This window comes from Cetorhinus maximus, chromosome 10, assembly GCF_964194155.1.
Source record: "Cetorhinus maximus chromosome 10, sCetMax3.hap1.1, whole genome shotgun sequence".
In the NCBI taxonomy this organism is placed as follows: Eukaryota; Metazoa; Chordata; class Chondrichthyes; order Lamniformes; family Cetorhinidae; genus Cetorhinus; species Cetorhinus maximus.
This window is the reverse complement of record NC_135888.1, coordinates 125,718,527-125,730,890: the sequence shown is the minus strand read 5'-3', so window position 1 is coordinate 125,730,890 and position 12,364 is coordinate 125,718,527.

Genomic DNA, 12,364 nt, shown 5'->3' with positions numbered 1-12,364 from the left:
CTTCTAACAATAACATCCTTTCATCCCACCAATTTTATTAGTAAGCTGAAAAAAATGTAAACACATTGCTTGGCCACACACACACACACACACACACAAACACACATTAATCTCTTCATGACAACAGGATTATTCTTAAAGCTACAGTCCTACGTTTATCAAAACTATAATTACTACATGCAGTATCTACGCTCTCTGGCAAATGCTACTCGGCATGCCCCCTAAATTTGAAGCATCTGCACTGGGAGAGAGTGACTGAGCATCTGGACAATTATGAGTTGATCAGGGAGAGTCACCATAGATTTGTAAAGTGTAAGTCATGTCAAATGAACCTACTTGGATTTTTTGAACAGGTAACAAACATGGTAGATAAGGGCATGTCTATGTACTTGGAGGAGCCATTCAATAAGGTTCCACATAAGAGACTGTTAACAAAAGTGAGAGTATATAATTGGAGGCAACCTATTGGATACGGAATTAGTGAGGAGCTAGGAGACAGAGAGTAGGAATAATGGGGATATACTCAAATTGTCAGGATGTGACTATTCGTGTACCCTGGGGATCCGTACTCAGGTATCAGCTTTTTACAAATTATAAATGACTTAGTTGAAGAAGTGGTGAAGCCATAAATCTAAGTTTGGTCTTGATCCCAAGTTAGGTGGCACAGTAAAGAGTGTACAGTATATGAGAGCAGACAGTTGCAAAGAGACATTAATAAATTAATTGAGTGGGAAAAACATACGAACATATGAATTAGGAACAGGAGTAAGCCACTAGGCTCCTTGAGCTTACTCTGCCATTCAATAAAATCAAGGCTGATCTGAATGTAACCTCAACTCAACATTCCTGCCTACAGCCGATAACCTTTCACCCCCTTGTAAATCAAGAATCTATCTAGCCCTGCTTCCACCATCTTTTGAGGAAGAGTTGCAAAGACTCACAACCCTCTGAGAGAAAAAATGTCTCCTCATCTCTGTCTTAAATGAGCAACTCCTTATTTTTAAACAGTGACCCCTAGTTCAAGATTCTCCCACAAGAGGAAACATCCTCTCCCACAAGAGGAAACATCCTCTCCACATCCACCCTGTCAAGACCCCTAAGGATTTAAAGGTTTCAATTAAGTAGCCTCTTACCCTTCTAAATTCCAGTGGATACAAGCCTAACCTGTCCAGCCTTTCCTCATAAGACAACCTGCCCATTCCTGGTATTAGCTTAGTAAACCTTCTAAAACTGTGGCAGATGGAGTTCACTGTGGGAAAGTGTGCGGTCATCCAGTAAGGACCTAAGGAATATTGATCAGAGCATTTTCTAACTAGTGAGAAGCTAGAAACTGTCGATGAGCAGAGAAATTTAGGGGTCCAAATACAGAGAACACAAAACTAGGCAAACATTCAAAAATAATTTAAAAGACTAAAATAATCATACAACAAAGAGGCCATTCAACCCATCTTGCCTGAGGCAGCCCTTTGTTAAAACTATCCAGATAAACCCACTCGTTTTCTATTTCTACATGGCCATGTCATTTTTTTCCTTTCACATATTTATTCTGTTCTCTTTTGAATGTTGAATCTGAGTCCAACATGCTTTTAGGCGGTGCATTCCAGACCAATACAACATTCTATGCAAAAAAAAATGTCCTTATGCCTCCGCTGGTCCTATTGCCAATCACCTTAAACCTGTGTCCTCTGGTTACTGACCTTCTGACACTCGAAAATTTCTGCCTATTTACTACATTAAAATCAGTCATGATTTTGAACCGATATATATCAAATCTACTTCTCTGCTGTAAGGAGGACATCCCAGTTTCTTCAGTCTCTCCGTATAACTTGAGTCCCTCACCCCTGGTACCATTCTAGTAGGTCTCTTGTACATCCTCTCCAAGACCTTGACATCTTTCCTAAAGTGCAGTGCCCACAATGGAACACAGGGCCGTAACATCCATAGAGCGGCAATAACAGTCGTAGTCTGCTCCAAGTTACTTACCCTGAAATGCAACAGCTCCTTTCTTACCTGACCTTCCAAATCGGGCCAGGTGAGAAAGGGCAGTGCAGTGGATTCCCGAGACTTTGTGTCGAGGGCAGCTGGGTAGGAGGTAAGGAAGACACACCGCCTTTTTTATAGCACCAGCTGCCATAAAGCAGGTAGGTTTAAAAGTGCAGCCACTTTGAGTAACCAGGGAGGCAGCAAGTGTAAGGTAAAGTGGACAGGATTTGGGCAGGGGGCTTGGTGGTGGGGCGTGGTGGGGAGGTAGGGTGCGTTGGCGAGGCGGGAGGGTCAGGGGGTGATCAGTGCGGGATTGGTCAGTAGGGGGGCTCAGGTGGTCAGTTGGGGGGTGGGGGTCAGTTGGGGGGTAAGGAGGATAGACAGGGGTGTGGAGGGCAGTCAGGAGATGGGGGCTAGTCAGGGAGTGGGGGTATGATCAGGGAGGGGTGGGGAAGGTGGTTGGGGCTTGGGGGATAGTCAGAGGGTGGAGAGGGCAGTTGGGGGATGGGGAGGGCTATCAGGGTGTGGAAGGGTAGTCGGGGGCTCCCTTGGGAGATCAAGGGTTTCGGGGAAGTCCTGTGGGGGCTCGAGGGGTAGTTGTGGGAGGGTGGGGGTTAGTTGGGGGCTTGGGGGATAGTCGGAGGGGTTCAATGGGGTTAGTTGGGGGGGTAGGGGGTCGTGGGGGAGTAGTGACGGGGTCCGGTTTGGTGGGGGGGCGGGGGACGGGGCGGGGGGGTGGGGATGGTCAATACGGTAGTTACCCGGGAGTTAGATGTGATTTTAATTCTTCCAATTTCTTCTGGATAACTGTTACTGTAAGACAGTCGGAAACATCTCAATTTTGAGATTGAAATCAGAGTTCGGATGGTTCCCAGGGCAGGGCAATCGCCGAATGGAAGTTTGAACTTCCTGGGCAATTGCCATGCAATCCTCATGTGGGGACCTCTGTGGGGAAGGGGGGGCCCCCAGCCTATCTTTGGGGTACTCCCCAGGTACAACGCCCTGGTGCTTGGAAGTTGTGGGCCACAATGTTCCAGCTGAGGTCTAGCTAGTGTCTTATAAAAGGTTAACAGAACACCCTTTTGCACACTATGTACCTAGCTACTTTTGAAAAAGTCTTTTCAACTTGTCTTGCCACCTTCAATGGTTTGTCTATATACCTCCCCAGGCATCTAATTGTATCATGTACTTCATATTGTGCCTCCTTATTTTCTTATCAAAATGTATCACTTTACAGTTCTCTGCATTAAATTTCATCTGCCAAGTGCCCGCTCATTTCACCAGTCTGTCTCCTTCTAAAATCTGTTACGATCTTTCTCATTGCTTACTACATTTTAGGGGGACTAGTTAATATATGCAGGGGTGAAAGTTAAGTTACCCCGATACAGAGCTCGGGTTAGACCCCATCTGGAGTACTCTGTTGGATTTTGGCCACTGCACGTCAAGAATATTTTGGTCTTGCAGTGCAGAGTCACCAGAATGATACTGGGACTAAAAGAGTTAAATTATGGTGACGTTGCACAGACTCGGTACTTATTTCCTTGAATATAGAAGCTTAGCAGGTGACCTAATTGAGGTGTTTAAGATTATTAAAGGATTTGATAGGATTAACAGAGAAAAATTATTCCCTCTGGTGCTGGAATCCAGACATAGGGCATAACAAAATTAGAGCTAGGCTGTTCAGGGGTGCATTCAGGAAGCATTTTTCTCACAAAGGGTCGTGGAAATCTGGAACTCTCTCTCACCAAGGTGTGGAGGTTGTGTCAATTGAAAATGCCAAGAGTGAGATTGACAGATTTTTGTTAGGTATGAGTATTAAGGAATATGGAACCAAGGATAGAGTTAAGATCAGTCGTTATCCAACTGGATGGTAGAGCAGGCTCGAGGGCCTACTCCTGATTCTCATGTTTCTATTTTCCTAAGTTCCACAGTCTTTTAGAGGCAGTTCTGCATCACCCCATCTTCCTTCAAATTCCACCTCTCCCCCTGCCGCCCTCATTGGTTCTGCCATGTCCTCCAATGCTCACAGGATCTACACTGTGTTACAACTGGTCCCTGGGCGGGGTCCCCCAATTAGTTAACTTACTGAATGGGACCCCAATGTTGTGATGCTCCCAGGTGAGGAGGAATGAGCTGGCTCCCCTTCTTTATTCAACCTCCTCGGTTGGCCACAACAAGGTTGATTTAAAAGGGATCCCTTCCCCCACGGATATTTTCTCCCAGTCCAAATGTATTTATTTTTAGAAGGAGCCAATTTAACCAGGCTTTCTTGAGTCAAAGACAGAGCAAGCTTATTAGTTACTAAAACCTGAGAAAAATAATTAAAACGTAACACACATAGACACAGATCAGAAATGAGAAGTTAAGAGTCCAAATAAAAGCAAAAAAAAAACAGATGAGTCTTTAGCCTGTCTGTGAGGCGTAGATGGCAGTACGTTGCAGCCATTGAGTTGGGTGATTCTGGTAGAGCTGATTTTGGCAGTTTCGCAGTTAGTTTGGAGATACTTGGTTCTGCAGGGTGGCTGAAAGTCTGTCCCATTTCCTTTTGGTTGTGACTTCTGCTGAGCTTTGCCTCCAGCGACAGAGAGAGAGGGAGATCTTTCACCTGCAAGCTGCAGGAGGGTGACAAGCTTGCTCTTCTGCTTGCTGTTACACACAGTCACATACCAGCATGATCAGCTTTGCAACTAGCTTTTAAACTCATTTTTTCCTGTATATTCCAGGAGAGGAAATAGTTGTCATGCATCCGTCTCAGAACTAGTTACACATTCTGGGATATAAATCCACAGGAGGTGGAACTGCAGAGATGTGCAAATCAGTCCTTTGTCTCCGCAACTACAGGAGATTCAAGTTCAGTCTTCTGCATCTTTTTTATCTCCCTTTCAAGTGTCTCTGCTTGAAGAAGGCCAAGATAGGTGTGACATTCCATATTCTCTCAGGACAGGACTGTCAGTATAATCCACATAGGAATATTCCAGAATGTGGTCACTTTACATTATCAGCCACCTTTTGCTCAGTTTCCCTGCTTGTATTTCTTTAAAAACACAAAAGTCTTCCTTAAAAAGTTCAATCTGCCCGTAAGTAATTTGTGGCTGCAATTGTCTTTTCATGACAACTGCCTGGCTCTCCCTATGCCCTCTAACACCTGTGGTACAGAAAAACAAATCATTAAAAGTAGTGATGCAGGGTAGTAAGTCCATGAAATTAGCAAACTAAGAACTGGTGTTCATTTCTAGAGAGATAGAATTGAAAAGTAGAGAAGTAATGTGCACAGTTCTGGTGTACATTTTGTAAAAAGAATATAGTGATATTGGGGAAGGTGCGATAATGGCTCACAAGGATGATACCAGAACTGAGAGGATATACTTAACAGGAAAAGTTGAACAAAGTGGGGTCTTTTCTCTCGGAAAGAGAAGCCTGAGGAGTGACCAGACATAGGCCTTTAAGATTATGAAAGGGTTTGATAGGGTAGACGTAGAGAAAGTATTTCCATTTGTTTGGGGAGTCCAACGCTGGAGGTTATATGTATAACACAATTACTAATAATTCAAATGGGGAATGCAGGAGAAATTTCAGGAGAAATCCTGGTGAGTGGGAATAATATGGAATGTACTATCACAAGGAGTAGTTAGGCAAATAACATAGGAGCATTTAAAGGAATAATACACAAGGGAGAAGTGAGGAGGATCGTAAATGTTCCAATCAGGCCAATCAGGTTGAATGGCCTGTTTCTGTGTTGTAGCCTATGGCTAGAATTTAGTGCGGTACGGGTCCCGCTGATGCCCCCACTTCAGTGATCAGTGGGATCAAGGGCTACATCACGTCAGCGGCATCTGCCAAGGGGGCCGTCCCTATTAAGGACAAGCACCCACCCCCAAGAGTGGTGGCCACTACTGGAGCTGCACCTGGAGGAGGAAAGCGTACCGATGGATGTGGGCCCTGACAACCAAGTAAGTGGGGTCCAGGGGAGGGCCACTCAGGCAGGCCCCATCGAGACAGGTGTGAGGAATGGCGAGGTCTGACACCAACATCTGCTATGCCTATCGAGTCCACCTACAAAGGAAAACTCTAACTATTCAGCCTCACAAGCCATCACAGCTGCTAAACTGAACCTCAAGTATAAACCCCTTCACTTTAGAAAAGAATTCAAGCAACAGGCTTACAATGATATTTTACAGAGCCTGATTTGAAATCTCATCTTTAAATACTTTGGGCGCAGCTGCTGCCACCAAGGAGGCCCTTCCTTGAGCAAAGAGTGTCCAAATGGGTTTACATGGTGATCCCCTATGTGGCAGAAGCACCCCCCACTGCTATCGCTGCAGGTAAAATACCAGCAGAGATGGGAACCAGCTTTTAATTGGCCACTTAAGTGGCTTAACTAGGCTTTGGCTAGGAAGGCTGTTTGCCACCTTCCCCACCACTAGCACGATGACATGGTGGTAAAATCCAGCCCTATGTACCTTATGCAGTACCTATGTTGCCTGGTAGAGACTGTCCCCACCACACCCTGATCTCCTATATGCCCAGTAACATTTTCAATACCAGTGTTCTCTAGCTGAGGATACTCTCCCAACTCCTGTGCCCTCTGTGAGGAAGACACAAAGTAGGCAAGAGGGTTGCAGATAGAACATAATTACATTCTCTTTATTCTTTCATGGGATGTGGACATCACTGTCTAGGCCAGCATTTGTTGCCTATTCCTAATTGCCCTTGAACTGAATGGCTTGCTTGGCCATTTCAGAGTGCAGTTAAGAGTCAACCACATTGCTGTGGATCTGAAGTTGCATATAAGCCAGACTAGGTAAAGATGACAGATTTCCTTCCCTAAAGGATATTAGGGATTATATCAATCAATGATAGTTTCACATTTATGTTTACAGAGACTAGTCTAATTCCAGATTTTTTCTATTAATTGAATGTAAATCCCAACAGTTGCTAAGGTAGGATTTGAACCTGTGTCCATAAAGCATTAACCTGTGCCTCTGGTTACGAGGCTGGTGACATTACTACTATACCACCATCTCCTAATAATGTGGGCAAATGTGAAATTAATCACTTTGATATGAAGAAATAAAAAAACAGAATATATTTCCAATAGTGAGAAACTTAAATGTTGGTGTTCAGAGGGATTTGGGTATCCTTGCACAGGAAACATAGAAAGTTAACGTGCAGATACAGCAAGCAATTAGGAAGACAAATGGTATGTCGGACTTTATTGCAAGTGGGTTGGAATGCAAGACTAAGGAAGTCGTGCTGCAATTGTACTCAGCTTTGGTGAGAACACACCTGGAGCACTATGTACAGTTTTGGTCGCCCTAACTAAGCAAGGATATACTTGCCTTAGAGCACTGTGACAAAGTTTCACTAGATTGATTCCTGAGATCGGAGGGTTGACCTACGAGGAGAGATTGATTAGAATAGGCCTATATTCTTTGGGGTTCAGAAGAATGGGACATGATTTCATTGAAACATATAAGATCCCAAAAAGATTTGACAGGGTAGATGCTGAGAGGCTATTTCCCCTGACTAGAGAGTCTAGAACTAGGGGTCATAGTCTTAGGATAAGGGGGTGGCCAGTTTGGACTGAGATGCAGGTACATTTCTTTGCTCAGAGGGCTGTGAATATTTAGAATTCACTACCACAGAAGGCCATGGATGCTCAGTCATTAAGGATATTCAAGGCTGAGATTGATAGGTTTTTGGATTCTAAGGAATTCGAGGAATATCGGGATTGCGTGGTGAATTGGAGTTGGTGTAGAAGATCAAACACAATCTTGCTAAATGATGGAGCGGGCTCAAGGGGCTATATGGCCTACTGCTGCCTTATCTTATCCTTTCACTTAGACCAGTATTTATTGCCCATCCCTAATTGCCCTTAAGAAAATGGTGGTGACCTGCTTTCTTGAATTGCTGAAGTCTGTGTGGTGTAGGTACACTCTCTGTTAGTGCTTTTAGATAGGGAGTTCTAGGATATTGACTCAGCAAAAATGAAGGAATGGCAATATATTTCCAAGTCAAGATTGTGTGTGACTTGGAGGAGAACTTGCCGGGGTTGATGTTTCCCTGCACCTGCTGTCCTTTTTCTTCTAGGCAGTAGAAGTCAGGGAGTGAAGGTGTTGTCAAAGAAGCCATGGCAAGTCGGTGCAATGTATCTTGTAGATGGTACACAATGCTACCATGGTGCACTGGTAGAGAGACAATGAATGCTGAAAGAGATGGACCATTCCATGGCGATCAAGCAGGTTGCTTTGTCCTGGATGGTGTCAAGTTTCTCAAATGTTGTTGGAGCTGCGCTCATCCAGGCAAGTGGAAACTTTTTAATCACATTCCTGATGCTTTGTTGATGATGGAAGGCTTTAGGGAGTCAGGAGATGAATTACTTCTTGCAGAATATCCTGCTTTTGGCCTACTCTTGTGTACACAGTATTTGGAGAGGATGCAGAGGAGATTCACCAGGATGTTGCCTGGGCTGAAGCGTTTCAGCTAGAAGATAGACTGGATAGGCTAGGGTTGTTTTCCTTAGAACAGAAAAGGCTGAGGGGGGACCTGATAGAGTTATACAAAATTATGAGGGGCATAGATAGGGTAGATAGGAAGAAACTTTTCTCCTTAGCGGAGGTGTCGATAACCAGGAGGCATAGGTTTAAGGTAAGGGGCAGGAGGTTTAGAGGAAAAAATTTTTCACCCAGAGGGTGGTTGAAATCTGGAACACACTGCCTGAGGGGGTGGTAGAGGCAGGAACTCTCACAACATTTAAGAAGTATTTAGATGAGCACTTGAAATGCCATAGTATACAGGGCTACGGGCCAAGTGCTGGAAAATGGGATTAGAATGGACAGGTGCTTGATGGCCGGCACGGACATGATGGGACGAAGGGCCTGTTTTTGTGCTGTATAACTCTATGACTTTATATGGCTGGTTCAATTAAGTTTCTGGTCAATGGTGACCCCCAGTATGTTGAGGGTGTGGAATTCAATGATGGTAATACTATTGAAGGTCAAGGATAGACGGTTAGATTCTCTTTAGAGAAAAAAAGAAATATTTGAATTGATATAATGTCTTTCATGACATCAACACTAGGACCCCTTTACTGTCAATGAAGTACTTTTGAATTGCAGTTCGTTTTGTAAGAAACTCAGCAGCCAATTTGCATACAGCAAACTCTCAAAGACAGCAATGTGATAAAGAGTAGATAATGTGTTTTTTGTGTTACTGATAAATATTGGTCAGGACGCCCTCAGTACTGCACTAGCATGTCAGCAATGATTTTTGTATTCAAGTCCCAGAGTGGGATTTGGACCCATGACCTTGTGATTCAGAGGCACCAGTGCTACCAGCTGAACCACACCTGGCACTCTAATTCTTTGTACTCTGTCACTCAAATGATTGTTACCCATTACCTAGTTGTTATAAATATTATTTGCCCCTTATCAGCCTAAGCCTTAATGTTGTCTAGGCCTTGCTACATATGGGCAAGGCAAATTTCAGTTTCTGAGCAATTGTAAATCGTACTGAACGCTGTGCAATCATCAGTAAACACCCCTACTTTTGATCTCATGATGGACGGAAGGTCATTGATGAAGCTTCTGAAGATGGCTGGGCCTAGGACATTGTCCAAGGGAAATCCTGTAGCAATATCCTGAGGCTGAGATGATTGGCCTCTAACAACCATAAACACCTAGGTACGACTCCTGCCAGTGTAGATTTATCCCCTAATTCCCAATAATGTCAATTTTATTAAGGTTTTTTAAACCACATTTAGTCAAATGCTGCCTTGATGTCAAAGGCAGTCACTCTCACCTCACCTCTGGAATTCAGTCCTTTTGCTTATGTACCAACCAAGAGAGGGAGGTCTTGTGGCATAGTGGTAGTGTCCCTACCTCTAGGTCAGAAGCTCTGGATTCAAGACTTGATGGCTATAAAGGTGTGTACATGATGTGGCCAAACAGGTTGATTATCAGCCTGTAAATGAGAATGAGGCTGGGGAAATAATAATGGGGAAGTGGCAGAGGAGTTGAATAAATAAAAGCAAAATACCTCGGATGCTGGAAATCTGAAACAAAAACAAAAATTGCTGGAAAAACTCAGCAGGTCTGACAGCATCTGTGGAAAGGAAGACAGAGTTAACATTTCAAGTCCATATGACTCTTCATCAGAACTAAAGAGGAGTAAGAAATGTGGTGAAATATAAGTTGCTTAAGGGGGGGTGGGACAGGTGGAGCTGGATAGAGGGCCAGTGATACCCTATCCAGCTCCACTTGTCCCATCCCCCTTAAACAGTTTATATTTCACCACATTTCTTATTCCTCTTTAGTTCTGATGAAGAGTCATATGGATGCGAAACGTTAACTCTGTCTTCCTTTCCACAGATGTTGTCAGACCTGCTGAGTTGAACAAATACTTTGCTTCAGTGTTCACGGTACAAGACACCAATAGCTTTCCAAAAATACTAAATAAACATGGGACAAAAGGGGATGAGAAAATAAATGTAATAACTATCACTAGAGAAAAAGTACTAGGGAAACTAATGGGGCTGAAGGCTAATAAGTCCCCTGGACCTGATGGGTTGCATCCTAGGATATTAAAGGAAGTAGCTACAGAGATAGTGGATGCACTGGTAGTAATCTTCCAAGAATCCTTAGATTCTGGAAAAGTCCCAGAGGATTGGAGAAAGATCAATGTAACACCCTTATTCAAAAAGGGAGGAAGACAAAAAACATGTAACTATAGGCCAGTTAGCTTAACATCTGTCATTGGGAAAATGTTGGAGTCTATTATGAAGGAAGCAATAGCAAAGCATTTAGAAATACATAATCTAATCAAGCAGAGTCAGCATGGCTTCATGAAGGGGAAATCATGCCTAAGAAATTTATTAGAATTCTTTGAGGAGGTAACAAGCAGGATGGATAAAGGGGGACAAGTAGGCGTAATATATTTGGATTTCCAAAAGGCGTTCGATAAGGTACCGCACATAAGGCTACTTAATAAGATAAGAGCTCATGGTGTTCGGGGATGTATATTAGCATGGATAGAGGATTGGCTAACTCATAGAAGACAGAGAGTTGGGATAAGGGGGACATTTTCGGGATGGCAACCTGTAAATACTGGAGTGCCACAGGGATTAGTGCTGGGGCCTCAATTACTTACAATATATATTAACGACTTAGATGAGGGAAGTGAACGTACTATGGCCAAGTTTGCGGATGACACAAAAATAGGTGGGAAGGCAAATGGTGAGGATGACACAGGGAGTCTACAGAGGGATATAGACAGGTTAAGTGAGTGGGCAAAAACTTGGCACAAGGAATATAATGTGGGAAAATGTGAGGTTATGCACTTTGGCAGGAAGAATAGAGGAGCTGAATATTATTTAAATGGAGAAAGACTGCAGAAGGCTGCAGCACAGAGGGATTTGGGAGTCCTTGTGCATGAATCCCAAAAAGCTAACATACAAGTTCAACAGGTAAAAGGGAAGGCAAATGGAATGTTGGCCTTTATTTCAAAGGGAGTGGAGTATAAAAATAGGGAAGTCTTGCTAAAACTAATACTAAAATACAAGACACTAGTTAGACCACACCTAGAATACTGTGAACAATTTTGGTCCCCTTATCTAAGGAAATATATACTGGCATTGGAGGCAGTCCAGAGAAGGTTCACTAGGTTGATCCTGGGTATGAAGGGATTTTCTCATGAGGAGAGGTTGAATAGGTTGAGCCTGTACTCATTGGAGTTTAGAAGAATGAGAGGCGACTTTATTGAAACATATAAGATTCTTAGGGGGCTTGACAGGGTAGATGCTGCGAGGTTGTTTCCCCTTGTGGAAGAGTCTAATACCAGAATGCATAATCTCAGAGTAAGGGGGTGCCCACTTAAAACAGAGATGAGGAGGAATTCCTTCTCTGAGGATAGTCTATCTGTGGAATTGTTTACCGCAGAGGGCTGTAGAGGCTGGGTTGTTAAATATATTCATGGCTGAGGTGGACAGATTTTTAATCAGTAAGGGAATCAAGGGTTATGGGGAAAAGGCAGGAAAGTGGAGTTGAGGATTATCAGATCAGCCATGATCTCATTAAATGGAGGAGCAGACTCGATGGGCTGAATGGCCCACTTCTGCTCCTATGTCTTATGGTCTAAATCCTGCCAAATACGCCTCATGGCAGATGGTAAAGAGTGGCAGACTTACCTAGTCAGCCATACTGCAGATAGCAATGGCACCCCACTGCAATACTTTACCAAGCAGAATCATGAACCAATCCAATGGAAGTCTGTGGTTCCCTACGCCCTTTTAGTGCACGAAGGAGGAGGACCGACCAAGGCCGTCATAAGGTCTGGAGTGGCGCGTTCGAGATGGAACGCAAACTGAGGATAGGATGAGTGGGGG